This window comes from Lynx rufus, unplaced genomic scaffold (assembly GCF_022079265.1).
Source record: "Lynx rufus isolate CCGP_SWC_20201006 ecotype Redwood Valley unplaced genomic scaffold, mLynRuf1.p SCAF_3, whole genome shotgun sequence".
Taxonomy (NCBI): Eukaryota; Metazoa; Chordata; class Mammalia; order Carnivora; family Felidae; genus Lynx; species Lynx rufus.
The window spans coordinates 23863564-23884805 of NW_025814845.1; positions in this window are offsets into that span (position 1 = coordinate 23863564).

Genomic DNA, 21242 nt, shown 5'->3' on the forward strand with positions numbered 1-21242 from the left:
GCCTGCTTCAGATTCGGTGTCTCCCTCTTGCTCTCTATCCCTCCCCTGCTCACTCTGTGTGTGTCTCTCTCTTTCTCTCAAAACTAAATACACATTAAAAAAATTATTAAGGGGCACCTAATTGGCTCAGTTGGTTAAATGTCCAAATTCAGCTCAGGTCATGATCTCGCGGTTTATGGGTTCGCGCCTTGCGTCTGACTCTGCATTGACAGCTCAGAGCATGGAGCCTGATCTGGAGTCTGGGTCTCCCCCTCTCTATGCCCCTCCCCGACTCATGCACACGCTCTCTCGCTCACTCTCTTTCTGTCTCAAAAATCAATGAAACACTAAAAAAATTTAAAAATTTAAAACAGGGGTTTCAAATACGCACTAGCAGACCGAATTTCAGGGTAAAACCCTACGTGTGTGAATTCTTTAAAAAAAGGACATTTTCTTATTTAGGGTATTAACAAATGCCATCTCTTACATCTTACTCTCTCAGAAAAATTAGTATTTTCAAACATTTATTAGCTTTACTGTTGATATACTGTTTATTGAAGGTAGCTTTAACTATCAGGCAAAATGACTTCCTAACTTTCTGACACAGAGTTAAAGAGGCTTACCCAATCTTAAGCAGAGAGGTCTAAAAAGAAAATAACAATGAGCAAACCATGAAGAACCCTTTTGCAGGCAGGAAGAGGGAGGAGGGAAGGCTGAACTTAATATCTTCCCTCAAAGAAACTGTATTAGTTTCCCAACACCACTAGAAAACATTACCACAAACTTAATAGCATAAAAAAAAAAAAACCACATACATTTATAATCTTACCAATTAGTATGTCAAGCATCTTACAAACGCATACTGAGCTAAAAATCAAGCTAGTGGCAGCCCTCTATTCCCTTCTTAAGGGTCTAGAGAGGATTAACACCTTTGCCTTTTCCAGCTTCTAGAAGCTGCCTGCGTTCACTAGCTCTTGGGTCTTGTCCTCTCTCCAAACCAGCAATAGCAGGTTGAGTCTTCCTCATATTAAATTATCTCAAACCTCTTCTTTCAGTGTTCCTCTTTCATTTTGAAGGATTCATTTCCCCCACCCAAACAACCCAGGATAATCTCCCTTTTTTTTAAGTTTATTTATTTTTAAGAGAGACGGAGACAGCGTGAGCGACAGAGGATCAGAGAGCGGGAAAGAGAGAACCCAAGCAGGCTCTGGGGTGCCAGTGCAGAGCCCGACGTGGGGCTCAAACTCACAAAACCATGAGATCACGACCTGAGCTGAAACCAAGAGTTGGAGGCTTAACCAACTGAGCCACCCAGGTGCCCCGATAATATCCCTATCTTAAGGATAGCTGTTTGGCAAATGTAATTCCACTTGCTGCCTTAATTCTCCTGGGTATGTGAGGTGTCATATTCCCAGATTACAGAGATCAAAATGTGGGTATCTTTGAGCTACCATTATTCTGCTGCTATAGTCAAACCTGATCATCTTGCCTTCCCCGAGTGAGGGCTTAGTAGAAACCTAATGGAGTCATTCCAGACAACATCTCCATCTAGGAAACTTGACAATGGTGATAAGTATTCTTCCCACTGTCAGTTGAACTGCAAAAAAGTCCTGATTGTTTCCTCTCTGAATCCACCCCCATTGCATTGTGTCTTTGCAGCTCCACTTAACCAAAATGTGGAGTCCATTTCTTCACTCTATGAATCCTGGCAGGCCTGGCGACTGGCTTTGATAAGCAGAATGCTGCAAATGGGATCTTGTCAGTACCTGAACCTGTCTATGCCTCAAGATAACTCAGGTTTCCACACACTCTTGCTTGCTTCTCTGCCTTTGCCATGAGAATGTGTCCAGGCTAACCTGTGGGATTATAGGAGACATGTGGCCCATCATACTCCTTCCTTTCATCAGGACACCTACTAGATAAACATACTTGAGGCCACAGAACCACCCAGTCAAGTCTACAGCAATTTGCCAAAACCAAAACCAAGAAGTCACCTTTAGTGCATCACATTTTGTGGTTTGGTTATGCAGGACTGTCATGGCAATAGACTACTAGTACGCATCATAGTAATAACAGTGTCTACCTGAAATGAAGTTGAAGAAACATTTCAGACACATCATCTCACCTAGAAGGAGATTCTATTGCTTATTGATATACCACTTTCCCAATTATCAAATGGATTTCACTGTCTGACCTTACCTCTTTGTTCTTCTTGTCTCTGTTATACGGAAGGTGGATTGATACGAGGTTCAGTCCCTTACTCAGGGTTCCACAAATGTTGGCTAACTCTAGTCAAGCTTTTATGTTTTCAATTCCTCGATGGCAAGTTCTAAAGTAAATATATTGACTTTGTTTCACTATAATTTAGTAGTTATAGTTGTTTCAACTTCACCATCCTTGTGAAAATGTAGTATTAGCAGACTTAAAAAAAATATAAATGTAATATTTGCAGACTTTAATGTGTGAAACTGAAGTAATGCAGAATAGTATCATATGAATCCATATGCATATTATTGAAAATATTTGAATGGTTCTTATGCTAGAATAATGTATTAAATATTAATATAATTTGTTAACATATTGATTATTCCCTTCCCTTACATTTAATTTCAGAAAAGATATTTTTTTGTTTAATGAATAATTGTTAAGAACATATGGAAAATAGCGAAAGATGGAACTAGACATCAGGTAGACCTTCGCCAGTTAAAAACAGAGATGGGTTGGGCAGCAACCATATTTACTTTTAGGTATAGTTAATGCCACACAGTATTATGATAAAGAATAAGTTAAATTATGAAGAGAAACATTATCAAAAATAAGTAATGTGTATTAACAATAACAGCAAATATAATAACAAAGCTAATTGGTACTCCATAAAAATCAGAGCCTTTTTTACCTTTTTTTTTTTTTAATTTTTTTTTCAATGTTTATTTATTTTTGGGACAGAGAGAGACAGAGCATGAACGGGGGAGGGGCAGAGAGAGAGGGAGACACAGAAACGGAAACAGGCTCCAGGCTCTGAGCCCAGAGCCTGACGCGGGGCTCGAACTCACGGACCGCGAGATCGTGACCTGGCTGAAGTCAGACGCTTAACCGACTGCGCCACCCAGGTGCCCCTTACCTTTGAATTTCATGAGGATTTGCTGCAATATTTGACTTTTTGTATCAATTTTTTAACTTAAAAATAATCCATTAAATTTCAAGTGGAAAATTTACCATATTGTTAATGTTTATTCATTTCCAAAATTGTTCTATTTCAGTGGTTTTTTTTAGGAAAATTCTAATGTAACTGACTTTTATGCTTACAACTAGGCTAAATGCTATATGGAAACAATGGAGAAAGATAAGTAAGAAAAATTAGAGAAACTGGAATGGTGGATAATAGCCCATGTTCTGGAGCCAAACTAGCTAGGATTTGACTCATGGCTCTGCCATTCACTATTCGTATGCCCTGGGTAAGGTTATCTAGCCTTGGGTTATCCAACATCTGTATGCTTCAGTACCATATAAATGATGATAATATCATATATCTTATGCTGTTATTATGAATATTCAATAAGTTAGCATTAATTGCTCAGAGCAATGACCGGCACACGACAGATTTCATGTAATTGTTAAAGTGTCTTTCTCTTTGTCTCTTTCTCTCAAAGTGTCCAAAATTAAGGTGAAGAATTACAACAACATCAAAAGTAAAGTGACCATTTCTTCTTCCTTTTGATGGGAAAATAAATATGGTAACAATATGCAAATATAGAGGCGGGTGTGCAGTAAATAAAATTATTAAAATTTAGGGTATAGATGGAGACCAAATACAATTGCCATCTTGCAATCCACACGCCTCTGCAACTGTGTGTGTTCCATTCCTTTTCTCAGCACACTACCTCCCATTGGTGATAAATTCTTCTTTGATTTGCCCTTAACTTCAAAGAACCTACTGAGAAAAGAACAAAGGTATGGGTGGGCAACGCGAACATTTTTTTTTCTTCTTCTTTTTCTTTTTTTGAGAGAGATTGCTGGGGAGGGGCAGAGGCAGAGAGAGAGAGAGAGAGAGAGAGAGAGAGAGAGAATCTCAAGCAGGGTCCACACCCAGTGCAGAACTGGGCTCAATGTCATGACCTTGAGATCATGACCTGAGCTAAAATCAAGATCCAGAAGCTAAGGGTGCCTGGCTTGCTCAGTCATTAAATGTCTGACTCTTGATTTCAGCTCAGGTCATGATCTCACGGTTCTCTGCTGGCAGTGCGGAGCTTACTTGGGATTCTCTCCATCCCTGTCTGCCCCTGCCCTCCGCTCTTTCTCAAAACAAACAAATAAACGTTAAAAAAATTAAAACAAATGAATAGTCAGACACTTATCCAACTGAGCCACTCAGGCTCCCCACAAAGAAGACTTTTCCAATATAAACATCTCTTGACTTATTATCAAACAACTTTAAAAATTATTTCATTTTCCTTCTCCAAATTCCCTTTGGTTCTCTTGCCATCTTAGTTTTCTCAACTAGCCAACTTAATACCAAGAACTATTTTCAGCCTCCTTCTCTTCTTTTTCTCTCCTTAATTCTCCTTCTTCATCTCTAAAATAAAATTCCTACACTTGTTTCCATCCATCCTATACACATAAAGGTAGGCTAAGCTGTTTCAGTAAACAAAAAAATAGAAATCCTGGTGAATACCATTTTTTTATCTCATTTAATCTAAGAATTAAATCATGAATAGTTATATATTAACTTCAAATACTCAAAGAAAACCATGCAGAACTGAAAAAAAATAAGTTATTAAAGCAGGCCTTGAAAGTGGATGCTCTTGAGGGGTGCCTGGGTGGCTCAGGCCGTTAAGCGTCCATCTCTTGGTTTTCACTCAGGTCCCGATCTCATGGTTTGTGGGTTTGAGCCCTGCATTGCGCTCCGTGCTGGTAGTGTGGAGCCTGCTTGAGATTCATTCTTTCTTTCCTTCTCTCTCTCCCCCTTCCCCTCTCTCTCTCTTTCTTTCTCTCTCTCAAAATAAATAAACTTAAAAAAAATTGGATGCCATGAATATTCACATGAAAAATACTGAAATTGGATCCCTATCTTATGCCACTGACAATATTAAGTAGGAACAAATTAAAGACTTAAAATCTAAAACTTGAATACCTAAACCTCCTAGAGGAAAACATAGGGAAAAGGCTCTTTGGAATTGGTCTTAATAGTTTTTTGGATAAGCAACCAAAAGCAAAAGTAAAAATAAACAGGTGGGACTACATCAAACTAAAGGACTTCTCCATAGCAAGAGAAACAATCAACAGAATGAACAGGTAACCTACAGAATGGGAGAAATTATTAGCAAACCATATATCTGATCAAGGGCTAATTTCCAAAATATATATGAAACTCATACAATTCAATAACAGCAACAATAAAATTCCAATTAAAAATGGGCAAAGGAACTGAATCAACTTTTTCCAAAGAACATACACAAATGCCCAACAGGTACATGAAAAGATGTTCATCATTAATCATCAAGGAAATGGAAATCAAAACCACAATGAGATATCACCTCACACCTGTTAGAATAACTATTATCCAAAAGACAAGAGGTATGTGTTGTGACATGTGGAGAAATTAGAACCCTAGCACACTGTTGGTGCAACTGTAAACTGGCACAAACCACTAGAAAAGACAGAATAAAGTTTTCTAAAAAATTAAAATTACAGCTGCCATATAATTTAGTAACCCCATGGCTGGATATGCATCTGACAGAAATGAAATCACTGTCTCAAAGATATATCTATACCCGCATGTCCATTGCATTATTCACAATAAACAAGATGTGGAAACCATGTTAGTGTCCATTAATGGATGAATGGGTAAAGAAAATATGGTATATATCGACAGTGGAATATTACTTAGTCTTAAAAATGAGGAAGTCGTAATACTGGCAACAATATGGATAAACCTTGGGGGAATTATGTTAAGTTAAATAAATCAGATAAGAAAAGGAACATATTATATGGTTTCAATTTTTAGGTAGAATCTGGGGGCGGGGGAGAGCCAAACATATAGAAAGACAGAGTAAAATGCTGGTTTCCAATGGCTGGGGTTGAGGGAAATAGGTATTTGTCAAGCATGCAAGCTGCCAGTTATAAAGTGAATAAGTTCTGGGGATCTAATACTCAGTGTGATGATTGCAGTAAAAATACTGTATAATATGCCTGAAAGTTTCTACAGAAATAGATCTTTAATGTACTCACCACACACCACACACACACACACACACACACACACACACACACAAATTGTAATTATGGCAAGTGATGGATGTGTTAACTAACCTTATAGTTATCATTTCATAATAAATACATGTATCAAATAATCTCATTATACACCTTAAATTTAAACAATGTTACATGCCAATTATATCTCAATAAATTTAGGGGGAAAAGTGGATGCCATGCAAGTCGGTTAACCATTTAAACATGGAAATATATATGATTATAAAATTACTCTAGAGGTCTTTAATATTTTTAACTATTTGGTCTTAAATTTCAAGCCAATAAGACATGCCCAAAGTTCCTTGCACTATCTTTCCTCAATTCTTTGAATTTTTAACTGCTCTCTTACCACCCTTACATGTAAAAATTGCCAACTCCATACAATTCAAGGTAAAGCATGAAGGTAAAATCACAAAAGAGAAATAACATCTTAAAAGGAAAGAGATTAAAGGAAGATAAAGACATCTCTCAAAGACTGCAAATAATAAAGTTTGGAAAACCTCTGAATTACTAGGAAGCACTATTTTAAGGGAAACTTTGATAAGAATAATTGGCAATAACTTATTATCTTGTTTTAGACTATTTTTCTCCCTGGAATGGGAATGTGAAATATTACATTTTTAGATTTTTTGCTCAGCTTCAATGGAAAGAAAATGCTTTCCTCACATTGAGTGGATTATTTCTATATGTATAAAAGCCCAAAGAGAATTCTGAAACACATCTTGTTTTAAAAAATGCACACAGGGGAACCTGAGTGGCTCAGTTGGTTGAGCATCTGACTCTTACTTTCACTCAGGTCATGATCCTAGGGTCATGGGATTGAGCCCCCCATTGGACTCCACACTGAGCATGGATGCTGATTGAGATTCTTTCTCTCTCTCCCTCTGCCCCTCTCCCCAGCAATCTCTCTCTCGCTCTCTCTCTAAAATTAAAAAAAAAGAAAATAAAACTTCTAAAAATGCACACAATATTTTTGATGTTTTAAAATAATGCTCATTTTTGGAATTCATATTCATAGATTAGGCTCTAAATGACAATTCTATCTTGCATCTTGTACTGTGATTGTCTCCTGTCTTGGCGATTTATGTGTTTGTTAATTGTTCATTGAAAGTAGTTATATTGGGTTAATTATATCAACAGAATTAAAGATTTCAGCATTGTAGTCTAGTTAAATAAAATTAAGTAAACCTTGGCCAAAGTGCCACCGGCTGGAATTGCCAGTTATTTTAAGAATTAAAAAAAGAGCTTCACTCAGAAGACTGGTAGCATCGAAGAAGCAAACTTACCAGGTAACTTAATGAGGAAGAAAATATCAGAAGATATCAGAAAAGAAGGCAAGACAAACACAAACACAAACACACACACACACACACACACACACACACACACACAGAAAAAGAAAAATCTGTCCAAGAAAAAAATCACTAGAGAGAGAAAAGTCACTTAGGAAAGATCTTCCTTCGAAACAGGACCTTTTTATGCTAAAACTCCATTATTTTATCCTTAAGACACTGAGTTACTAGCATTCAATTTCTTCTTCCAAAAACTATGGTGTGAACCAGAGGTCAAAGTGAACACAGGTAAACTGGAAGTATCTCAGCCCACTTAATAAATGGTCAGCGCATGAATTTCTGCTTTCTGTAGTTTCAGCTCAGGCTAGGGGTTAAATAATAGCCAACTTGGAGGGCAGGAATAAGTTGGAAAGGTAGACTAGAGGGATAAACATACAGACAGATATGTATCAATCTAGAAACCTTTCCAAGTAGAAGGAAGTAGACCTAAGGAAATTGTCAAGAAAACCAGTTCAGCGGTGCCTGGATGGGTCAATTGGGTAAGCGTCCAACTCTTGGTTTCAGCTCAGGTCATGATCTCCTGGTTTGTGGGATTGAACCCTAAGCTGCTTACAGCAGAGCCTGCTTCGGATTCTCTCTCTTTCTCTCCATCTCTGCTCCTTCCCTGCTCAAGCTTTCTCTTTCTCTCTCTCTCTCTCTCTCTCTCTCTCTCTCTCTCTCTCTCCCCCCCCCTCTCCCTGTCTCTCAGAATTAATAAACAAACAAAACAAAACAAAAGCAAAAAAAGGCAATCAGTTCAAATGCCAAGGGAACTGACCTCAATGATGTAGCACCTAAGGACTGAAATAGCACCAAATACCTATGCTGAACTATTCATATAAATTATCATGGGAATATTGATAGATTTAAAAAAAAAACTGGCAGCAATAGGCCTAGCAAACATTTGATCATTAACAAAAGTTTCCTCAACAGTATCATTAATCCAAAGGACATGGGTTTATAAAACCTTGTTAGTACTGATTTTTCTGGACAGCATAACACATATCAAACTGCTATCAAGCATTTTCAGGACATGGATGTCATGGAGACACATTGCCCTTGCTCCCTATCTGTCACTTTTTCTGTGGTGGTTACAACTTGATTAGCAGCTCATAACTAATCCTTTTGCACCCCCACATATTTTGAGCTTTCCTAGCTTCCTGGATTACCCCTTGAAAACCTTTTCACTAGAGGCTTATGTCTCCCCACAAAGCAAGTAAATCTAATATAAGATCACTGGTTGCAGAGAACCTCTGGGGAAGATGATAGAAGAGTAGGAGGATTGCAAGTTCACTGCCTCCTACAAATATAGTTAAATAACACCATTGTCAGTGTAAATAACCCAGAAAAATGACCTGGAGACTCACAGAACAAATTCTCCACTGGTAAATGCAGAAAGGGGCCACATGGAAGAGGGTAGGAAGGGAGAAGGTGTGGCGGAGAACTGAATGGACCTTCAGGACTGTCCATGGGAGGGGAGGACACCATGGGCAGGGAGAGGGGAAAGAAACAGACACTCCAGGCAGCCCAGGGATGGGGAACCTGCACAGCCCGTAACATTTGGCTTTGAAAACCAGAGGGGCTGACTTACACGAGTTCTGATAGTCAGAGGGGCTTAACATTTGGAGCTTTAAACACTTTTTTAAAAGCTTATTTATTTATTTTGAGGGAGAAAAGTAGAGAGAGCACAATTGGGGGGGGTGCAGAGAGAGAAGGAGAGAGAGGATCCCAAGCATGCTCTGTGCTGTCAGCGTGGAGCTGGTTGCAGGGCTGGATCCCATGAACTGTGAGATCATGACCAGAGCTGAAATCAAGAGTCAGATCCACTCAGGACCCCAACATTTGGAACTTTAAAAATCAGCAGGCTCAGCTCTGGGAGAGCCAGGAGGATGGAATCCCTGCCACTAAAGAGACCACACAAGGGGTGGCTGGGTGGCTCAGTCAGTCCAACTTCAGCTCAGGTCACGATCTAGGGGTCCGTAAGTTCAAGCCCCGTGTCGAGCTCTGTGTTGACAGCTCAGAGCCTGGAGCCTGACTCAGATTCTGTGTCTCCCTCTCTTTCTGACCCTCCCCCATTCACACTATCTTTCTCTTTCTCTCAATAATAAATAAACATTAAAAAACATTAAAAAAAATAAAAAGACAACACAAGAAACAGCCTCATGGAGATACAGCATAGAAGCAGCAGTTTGAACGACATATGGTGTGTATGGAGGGAGATTTACTCACTAATCTCGGAGTGCGTGCTAGAGGAGCAGAGATTGTTGAGAGACTTCTCCAGGAAAAAGGGAGGTGGCAGGCACCATTTCTTTCCCGGACTCCCCAGCCTAGATACAAGGACAGCTGTCAGATCCAACACAGCAGCAACACTCCCCATCTAAGTAGCTAATACCAGCGCTCCACCCACACGTGCTTCTGCAGATCTGCGCCCTCCAATTTGGCCTGTCTTGGTCCCTGGTGGTTACAGGTCCCCTCTTGCAGCAGACCAGTGGGTCCTTGCTGGTACCATATGCCCCACCTCCCCCTTGATTCTCCTGCAGACCTGCCCCCTCCAACACACACTTGGCCTGAGCCCATCAAAAGTGGTGCCACAAATCTGGTTGTGTGCAAACAGGCCTGACAGGGGCCAGGCCCACTCCTAAGTGACTCCTGCCCCAGAGAGAAAGGAAGATAACCACATACACCAGTCTGGTTGAGGCCCCAGAAGTGGGCTGGGGGCAGGCATCTGGTCTGCCTGGAGGTCCCGCCCACCAACAAAAGCCTCTAAGGGGGACAGTATGGGGAAAGTGCCCTGCAAACTGGTGCTATTGCATCCTTGGCAAATGTCTGGTCTGACTCCATTCAAACCCAAGATGACCACAGAGTGGCCTGCTAACAACACAGGGACCTAATCCTGCCCCCCAACAGGCACAGTGACCCATTGCAAAGGACTGGGCTCAAGGCAAAAGCAGCTCACCTCTAATAGTATGGTTCATATAGCACATAGGAAACGCCCCTGACACCAAGCTTTTAAAGAAGAGTTAATATTTATTCTTCTCAAACTATTTTAAAAAGTAAGTGAGGGAGGAAATTTATAAATTCATTCATTCTATCAGCATTACTCTGATACCAAAGCCAGATAAAAACATCACAAAATAAAGAGAACTACAGGCCAATGTCTCTGATGCACATAGATGCAAAAATCCTCAACAAAGTATTAGCAAACCAAATCCAACAATACATTAAAAAAAATCATTCATCACAATTACGCGGGATTTATTCCTGGGATGCAAGGGTGGTTCAATATTCACAAATCAATCAACATGATACAAACATCAACAAGAGAGAAGATGAAAGTCATATGATCATTTCAAAAGATGCAGAAAAAGCACTTGACTAAGTATAACATCCATTCATGATAGAAACCCTCAACAAAATAGGTTTAGAGGGAACATATCTTAACATAATAAAGTCCATACATGAAAAACCCACAGCTAACATCATACTCAAAGGTGAAAAACTGAGAACAGTTTCCCTAAGATCAGGAACAAAACAAGGATGACCATTCTCACCACTTTTATTCAAACATAGTACTAGAAGTCCTAGCCACAGCAATCAGACAAGAGAAAGAAATAAAATGCATCCAAATTGGTAAGGAAGCAGTAAATTATTTACCATTGGCAGTAGACATGATACTATGCATAGAAAACACCAAAGATTCCACCAAAGGCCTATTGGAACTGAGAAATGAATTCAGAAAGGTCACAGGATATCAGATCAATATATAGAAATCCATTGCATTTTTATACCCTAATAATCAAGTAGCAGAAAGAGAAATTAAGAAAACAATCCCATTTATAATTGCATGAAAAATAATAAAATGCCAGGGATAAGCTTAACCAAAGAGGTGAAAAACCTTTACTCTGAGAACTATAAAAGATTGATGAAAGAAACTGGGGATGACACAAACAAATGGGAAGCTATCCCATGCTCCTGGACTGGAAGAACAAACATTCTTAAAATATTTATACTACACAATGCAATTAGACTTAACAGAATTCCATATCAAAATATCAACAGCATTTTTCACAGAACTAGAACAATCTTAAAATTTGTATGGAACCACAAAAGACCCTGAATACCCAAATCAATCTTGAAAAACAAAAGCAGAACTGGAGGTATCACAATCCTAGATTTTTTTTTAACATTTATTTATTTTTGAGAGAGAGACAGAGACATGAATGGGGGAGGGTCAGAGAGAGAGGGAGACACAGAATCTGAAAGAGGCTCCAGGCTCTGAGCTGTCAGCACAGAGTCCGACATGGGGCTCAAACCCACAGACTATGAGATCATGACCTGAGCCAAAGTCGGATGCTCAACCGACTGAGCCACCCAGGCGCCCCACAATCCCAGATTTTAAGATATACTATAAAACTGTAGTTATCTATACAGTATGGTACTGGCACAAAACTGACACACGGAACAGGAGAATAGAATAGAGACCCCAGAAATAAACCTACAGTTACATGGTCAAATAATCTTTGACAAAGGAGGCAAAAATATGCAATATGAAAAAGACGATCTCTTCAACAAATAGTGTTGGGAAAACTGAACAGCTACATGCAAAAGAATGAAACTAGACAATATTCTTATACCATACACAAAAATAAACTCAAAAGGGATAAAAGACCTAAATGTGAGACCTGAAGCCATAAAAATCCTAGAAGAGAGCACAGGCAGTAATTTCTCTGACACAGCCATAGCAATGGTTTTCTAGATAGATCTCCTGAAGCAAGGGAAACAAAAGCAAAAACAATCTATTGATATTACATTAAAATAAAAAGCTTCCAGACAGCAAAGGAAACAATCAGCAAAACTAAAAGACCACCTACTGAATGGGAGAAAATATTTGCAAATGACAAATCTGATAAAGGGTTAATATAAAATATATATGAAGAACTTACTACTCAACACAAGCCTCCCCCCAATAATCTAATAAAAAAAAATGGCCAGAAGACATAAATAGACATTTCCCAAAAAAAGACATCCAGAATGTCGACAGTTACATAAAAAAAAATGCTCAACATCACTCATCATCAGGGAAATGCAAATCAGAACCACAATGAGATGTCACCTCACACCTGTCTGACTGGCTAAAATCAACAACACAAGAAGAAAGTGTTGGGTAAGGATGTGAAGAACAAAGAATCCTCATGCACTGTTGGTTGGAATATAACCTGGTAGAGACACTGTGGAAGACAGTATGGAGGTTCCTCAGAAAGTTAAAAAGAGGGGTACCAGGATGGCTCAGTTGGTTGAGCTTCTGACTCTTGATTTCAGCTCAGGTCATGATCCTAGGGGTGTGAGATCGAGCCCTGCATCAGGCTCCACGCTGAGCATGGAGCCTGTTTAAGATTCTCTCTCTTTCCCTCTGCCCCTGTCTTCAACTCTTTCTCTATATTTCTTTTAAAAAAATGAGGGGGCGCCTGGGTGGCTCAGTCAGTTAAGTGGCCGACTTTGGCTCAGGTCATGATCTCGCAGACCATGAGTTCGAGCCCCACGTCGGGCTCTGTGCTGACAGCTCAGAGCCTGGAGCCACTTTCAGATTCTGTGTCTCCCTCTTTCTGACCCTCCCTCGTCCATGCTCTGTCTCTCTCTGTCTCAAAAATAACTAAACATTAATTTTTTTTTTAATGAGTTAAAAATAGAACTACCCTATGATTCAGTAATCACACTACTGGGTATTTGCCCCAAAAAATACAAAAACATTAATTCAAAGGGATACATGCACCCCTATGTTTATGGCAGCCAAACTTTGGAAATAGCCCCAGTGTACATCAGTAGATGAATGGAGAAATAAGCTGTGGTGTTTCTATGCAATGGAATATTACTCAGCCATAAAAAAGAATGAAATCTTGCCATTTGCAACAACATGGATAGAACTAGAGTGTATAGTACTAAGTGAAATAAGCCAGTCAGAGAAAGACAAATAGCATAATTATTTCCTTCATATGTGTAATTTAAGAAATAAAACAAACTAACAAAGAAAAACAGAGGCAAACCAAGAAACAGACTCTTCACTATAGAGTACAAACTGATAGTTACCAGAGGGGAGGTGGGGGGTGGGTATGGGTGAAGCAAGTGAAGAGGTTTAAGTGTGTGTTCATCATTATGAGCCTGAGTAATGCGTACAATATTTTTTTTTTTTTAATTTTTGGGACAGAGAGACAGAGCATGAACGGGGGAGGGGCAGAGAGAGAGGGAGACACAGAATCGGAAACAGGCTCCAGGCTCTGAGCCATCAGCCCAGAGCCCGACGCGGGGCTCAAACCCACGGACCGTGAGATCGTGACCTGGCTGAAGTCAGACGCTTAACCGACTGCGCCACCCAGGCGCCCCTGCGTACAATTTTTGAATCACTATGTTGTACACCTGAAGCTAATATAACACTGTATGTAAATGATACTAGAATTATTTTTTTTTAAGTTAATGGAAAACTAGCGTCCCAATGTGGGCAGGATTTCTCAGGAAATAAGCAACAATAGAATAAACTTACAGCTAGAAATAAATCACTGATTGCAAAGAAAGTTGCAAAGAATCTCAAAGCTGTTTAACAGGTCTTTGGAATATTACAGTTTATTTAACATTCAACAAGTATTTATTGAGAAGTGTATCAGTCAGAAATGCAGTTAAATGCTACAGACGAGAATGTGAGCAAGATAATCTCTTCCCTCAAAAATTTTATCATGGAGAAATCGATGTAAACAGGCAAATGTGGCTTATAAATGTGAAAGGATTAATCCAACAGTGTTTATCTCAACTGAGCAGGCTAAGGAGTAGGGCATTTTAGAGATGGAAGGACAGCCGTATCAGTACTCCTCAAGTCCAAAAATATAAACACCCCCACATGTGTCACTTGTGTATTCTAATGTCAATTTTTATATTTTCACATTTTCCAGTTTTCACTTCTTTGTATATATAATCTCATCTATATGCCATAAATGTGTTTTGAATCAGTAGGAATCTGTAGACAGTGGGAAACAAGTGCCTGCTGATGGCCACAAAGTAAAAATTTTACCTATAAAAAAGAAACTTCTCACATTAAAATATTTTAGAGCTTATTCTGAATGGTCTTAGCAATATTACAGAGCTCACACTGTTTTAGAAAGTGAGGAAATAATCACAAATGTTTCTGAGAATGACTAGCTCTTAGAGGAGAATTGCCAGCCATTGCTTCGTTGATTTCAGTTGATTTCTTTTCAGAATGAGAAATTATAATGAATCACCACCAATCAGCAAACCTGATTATGGATGTCAGTTACATAGCCTAAAAAAAGCACCTGCTTCCTGGGCAAGTGCTAGACAGCTGTGGGCAAGACTGGAACTAAGTAGTCCTACACTAGCAACAAAGATTTTGGAAATCTCTCATTCTAAAACCTCTCCATCTGTAACATACTTCTTAAATCGTACCTTAATTATGCCCCCACACAACTGAAATCTAGGATTTAAGATATATATTATGTAGACTTAGACTTGTATCTATCTATTATCTATCTATCTATCTATCTATCTATCATCTATCTACACTATATAGTAAGTTGTCAGCTTTCTATTGACAGGGCTCTCATTTTAGTCCAAAGATAATGATAAAGGTGATGTGCAAAAACTGAATTACCCAGTAGGCAGGATATACATATACGGGTAACCAAATACCTCAGTAAAATAAAATGGGAAATGTAAAACTAGAAATATGTTAAATATTAATGTGTGTGTCCGTGTATGTTCTGGATCCATTTCAAATTTTGCTTTATGATATAGTGTTGTCTTCATTTTAAATTACCTGTAGGATACGTATCATTTTTTCCAAGGCTTAAAATTACTGAAGTTCTTAATTCAGCCCAGATGTTGCCACTGCCTATCTCAAACATAAGTGGTTCTCCTTTAACTGGGCAGTGTCCTATGTCAACCCATGTGACATATGTTGCGGTGTTTGGGTTCACCCTGTATATAGTTGTCTCTGGATTCAGCATAAGCTTCTTATGAAATCTGTCTAGGTTGGGAATGTTGACTTGTTCAACGTAACAGAAATGGTCCCAAACGTTGATCATAATAAATGGGAAAAATAATTTTAGCTATGTTTCTCAGGAAGAGGCAATGTAACAGATAGAAACCGTAGGCATGATAATCTCCAGGTTAATACCTTTAATTAATGCTATTACAGGAAAGGTCAAATTGTTTTGGATGGGTGATTGGGTGCCTCTAAAAATCTCTCAAATCTAATATTTTGATTATAAATGTGACAGCTGCGATGAAATACAAAACTACTTTGAAAGTTTTAATTTACTAACACACTTTTGATAAAAAGCATACAGTATTTTATCTTTTCACCACAAAATACATGTTCTGGTAACTCAAGGATGCTACTATTGACAAGTTTTAGCGTTGATGAGTGAGCATGACCTCAAAGAACAACATACGGTCCACAGATCTTTTTGTGCTGTGTATATGCAAAAATTTCACAAGAATCAAAATAAAGCCAGATGTTTCAGTGAGGATGCATGAACTATCTGTACAATCCAAATAAAGCATCTTATTTTTTGTCACAAGCAAGCCTTCAGGTTAAAACCTACTACAAAACCATTTTCATGGCTTGAAAACACGTTTGTTTTTTTTTTTTTTTTTGGAGCCCCTGGGTGGCTTAATTGGTTAAGTGTCTGACTTCAGCTCACGTCATGATCACATGGTTCGTGGGCTCCAGCCCCATGTTGGGCTCTGTGCTAACAGCTCAGAGCCTGGAGCCTGCTTCAGATTCTGTGTCTGCCTCTCTCTCTGCCCCTCCCCCACTCACGCTCTGTCTCTCTCTGTGTCTTAAAAATGAATAAACATTAAAAAAATTTTAAACAAAACAAATTTTTTTTCATTTGTTAGTCTGCCATCTGAATGACCTTCATTATATTTTATCTCAGATCTTAATAATAGACTCCAACATGAAGAAGGAACCAAAAGTCATAACATTTATATATCAGCCATCCCAACTTCATGTTTCATTAAAATTTGAGGAAGAGGAAGGAGCTTAAGATAAATGGAAGGTGACAGCAGCATTAGAGAACTAAGAAATAAAATGGGTAAGTAGTAAAATGACTAGGTAACCAAGAAACAGGACACACATTGGTAATCTCCTCCAATTACCATGTTGACTTTCTTCTTTAGCTGAACTTCTCGTTTTACTACCCTCTCCATTCACTTCAAGATTTTTCTTGGAAAAACTAAATAAGAATACCTACCTTAAGAAATCACAATTATGACATATTCAGTGACCGTAATGAAGTCTTAAGAGTCATTAAACAAAACTTAAAGATGGTTATACCTGAAATATAGTTATAATATGTAGAGTTTGGAATGGCCTTATAAACATCTTAATCTCCAGATAGAATAATTTGACATGTCTCCCTTTTGTAATAAAAAGGTGCTAGGTAAAAATATGAGTAATTTTCTCTGTAGATGTATTATGTGATAATATCCTGCATTTAGTATCTAAAAAGCATATTTTCCGTGGCCAACTGCAGTAGTATTTCCACACCATTCCAAGTGTCTATCAGTCTTTCATATAAAGCAATCATTTATTTCATTAGGACAGAAATACAGTTATTTCCAACATTTCATATTAAGTGATCAAGTTTTTGAAATGAGTTTAAATGCTAGATCAGTTAGGATAAGCCAAAAAGTAATACCTTAGAACTGTCCTGTGTATAACCTGGTTATAAAACCAAGGCTAAAAATAAATTATAGTGCTGACTAGAACTCTGCATTTGTTGGTGGCAGTTAACTCCCCTACCTGTATACAAATGCAAAATTTCAAGAGTTCTGGGAAAATGTAAGTATATTTACATGTATACGCTTTAGCTGAATCAATGCTAAGCTTTTAAATACAATGTGTTCCTGCACTTACTTTAGAGTTAATTATATATCTTGTCTCTTGTAATAATAATTTGCTAGTATCTCTGGTACAATGTTACATGACAATGGCAACAACGGATATTTTTGCCTACTTGCTGACTTAATGGAGGTATAAATCTTGCCTCACAAGGCTATTACAGTATAGATTACAGTATTGCACATAAAATCCTTTACATAATCCCCGCACTCACTGAGCACCTCAATTACTTGGTAATACTTGGTAATATTATCGTTTTATACAGATTAGTATATTGAAAATGTGTTTAATTATATTGCCAGAAGTCCTCTCCTCTCCTTTGGAGAGTTCGTCCCTCTGTGTTACCTTTACCCTACTCCACATGTTCCTGGTGGGTCTGTCGGGCACAATATCTACCTTAGCATCCCCACAGATATAGGCATATCCCCACAGATACAGAAAGTGACTCAGGCCTCCAGAAGTAGAGTCCGCATGTACTGTAACTGATCTAAAGGTTGGAAAATGACACAAACACATTCACTTATATGCTTTTTATTTGATTGTTGTGTAGATATCGAAGAACCGCGTCTGTTCTTCAAATGAAAGTATTGTCTGCATGATTTAAGCCAGGGTTTGCCACTGGCCATTTTTTCCCGTTTGGCGGGGGGGGGGGAGCCCTTCTCCAATAGAGACAAAACATGTTTTTAGAGTCAAGCAGGATTAAAGAATTATTGCATTCAAAATATTAGAAGGACTGAGGGGCCAGAGATACAATGCTGGAAACTGAGAAAAACAGAGCTTTGTGGTGAAAGTACATACAAAGATCCAGAGCATGACTCTGGGGAGTGAAGGATGGAGAAGGGGGACACAGTGAGATCATTTAGGAGGATGTATTGATACATTTCGTGATGAGAGAATTGGAGAGAACTGGATCCTATTTGCAGATACTGAAATTGTGAAAGCATTCAGTTATGAGTAGAGTCAGGGGGACAGTGAGTGAGGAGCTAGAATCTTCCTGAGTATGACTATGATGCAGAAATGGTGGAATAGCTTCATGGCATGGGAGTCAAAGTGGAGAAGTTTTACAGGAAGGAGAATGGTCTGGAATTAGCACTGAAGAGCCAAAGGGTCACCACTTTACTTCCACTGGTACAAAAATGGTAGGGAAACATGCCCCCACTTGAGAAGACTGGATGTAATACACAGCCCTTAGGGGAGAGTCATATTTCAGGAAAGAAAGAAGGTAAATGACATTTTTTTTTTAAGTTGAGAGTATGTTTTTGTTCCTGGATGACTATTTACAGAGGGTACAAAGGAAGAATTTGAGGCAATCTGGAAAAGTTTTGGGGCAGGAAAATCCCTGAGTCCTCTGAACAGAGGAGGGATCGCAGAGAGAATAGTCGTCTTACCCAGAATGGGCCAAATTACCCTTCACTCAGGCTGGAAGAGCATTGTAACATTAGACATACAAGAGTCTTTGAAAGATATTATTTACATTTTATATTTTGTTTTAAAATTCATGGAGGTTTGGATAACAGAATTGGCCCCATTAATATATGAACTAGCAACAGTGTTCAGATAGTTTCAAGATGAAAAATTAAAATAGATTTTATTATTTTATTTTATTTTTATTTTTTTATGTGTATTTTTTTTTTGAGAAAGGGAGACAGAGAGAGAGAAAGAGAGAGAGAGAGACCACGAGTTGGGGAGAGGCAGAGAGCAAGGGAGACAGAATACAAAGCAGGCTCCAGGCTCCTAGATGTCAGCACAGAGCCCCATGTGTGTGTGGGGGGGGGGGGGGCTCAAACTCACAAACTGTGAGATCATGACCTGAGCCAAAGTCAGACGTTTAAGGGACTGAGCCACCCAGGCACTCCTAAAATAGATTTTAATGTTAAAATGTATTTTAAACACTGAACTTCTAGCCATTATGTTCACTTCAAGCTTAATAAATGTAGTAACATTTTTGTATCTTTCCTGATATACACATACATCTACAGCCTCGCACCCCTGTACTCACACGTTCTTTTAAACTCTTAAGAAAATGTTGCAGCATTATACACATTGTTCCCACTACTGAAAATTTTTCATTGAAAATATTTATTTTAATGCCTTTTGATGGGTAAGTTTTATTCCATTTCATTACGTCCCATTTTATTAACTGTATCCATTATCAGTGAACATCTATGGTTGTTTTATTCCCAGTCTTTCACTATTACAAGCCATTTTGCAATGTGTAACCTGCATAAGTGAACCTAATCACGTATTTCTAAAAACTAAATTCCGAGAAGTGAAATTTCTGAATCAAAAGGTCAAATTATAAATGTAATTGTAATTTCAGTAGAGATTACAAAATTGCCTTTCATGAAGTTGTACCAATCCAGATCTGCAAATAGTGGAAATTTGTTTTCAGATTACTATTTTTATAGCTATAATTCATTTATCACTTCTTTTTAAAATTTCTTTTAAATTTTTAAATGTTTCTTTATTTGAGAGAGAGAGAGAGAGAGAGAGCACAAGTGGAGGAGGGTCAGAGAGAGAGAGGGAGACAGAATCTGAAGCAGGGTCCAAGCTCAGAACTGTCAGAACAGAGCACCACGTTGGGCTCGAACTCATGAACTGTGAGATCATCACCTGAGCCAAAGTCTGACACAACCAACTGAGCCACACAGATGCCCCAATTTTTACTTCCAATAACAACTGGATAGAATCTCTGAAACAAAGTTAAATGACAATGTACAATAAATATTCTTTTCACTTTCCTGACCATCCATTGACACTATACTATTTGCTTGGGTGGATTTTTTTTTTTGGGGGGGGGGGGAGGGTTCGAAAATATCTCATATATACATTTGTCGTTCTTTAAAATGATGGTTTAAAAGTGCATTTTAAGCTTTTCTGAAAATGTAAATATTATTTTCTTAAATTAATATGATGAATTATTTTGATATATTTTGTAATATTGCACTATCCTTGCATTCTTGGATTGAACAAAACCATCCTTCCCCTGCTCCCCCCAAAAATGAGTAAACAAAAATGTTAAAAATAAAACAATTATTCTAGGATAATGAAGTTGTCTGAACTTTTTTCTTATGTATAATCAGTTACAGTAAATTTTATTTTGTAGTTGCAGACATACAAATACTGATGCTACATTATATGGTGCATAGGTATAAGTAACATCTTAATTCTATTATAAAAAATAATAATTTTTAAGTGGTCTTCTATATCACCTAATAATTTGGGGTCAGTTTTTCTTTTTTATTATTGGCTTTATTTTTAGAAAACTTATATCTTCAGGTATAATTTTAGTCTTAATTTTATTTTCAAATAGTCCTATTCATTTTGTTTGCCTGTGTCTTTATATAGAGCATAGTCCCATAGTTTTTATTTAATTTTTTAACATTTATTTATTTTTGAGAGATAGAGAGAGACAGAGTGCTAATGGGGGAGTGGCAGAGAGAGAAGGAGACACAGAATCCAAAGCAGGCTCCAGACTCTGAGGAATCAGCACAGAGCCCGATATGGGGCTCAAACCCACGAACTGTGAGATTATGACTTGAGCTGAAGTCAGACGTTCAACCGACTGAGCCACCTAGGCACCCCCATAGTCACAAATTTACTTTTAATTCGATTGAATTATGATAGCAGATTACTTTTGTGTGTGTGTGTGTGTGTGTGTGTGTGTGTGTGTGTGTGTGTTTTACCCAATTGCATTTACTGGTACAGTAGGTAGGTATTGTTTTTTTTATGCCATATTTGTTTTGCTTTCTCTATATTTTTAAAGTAAC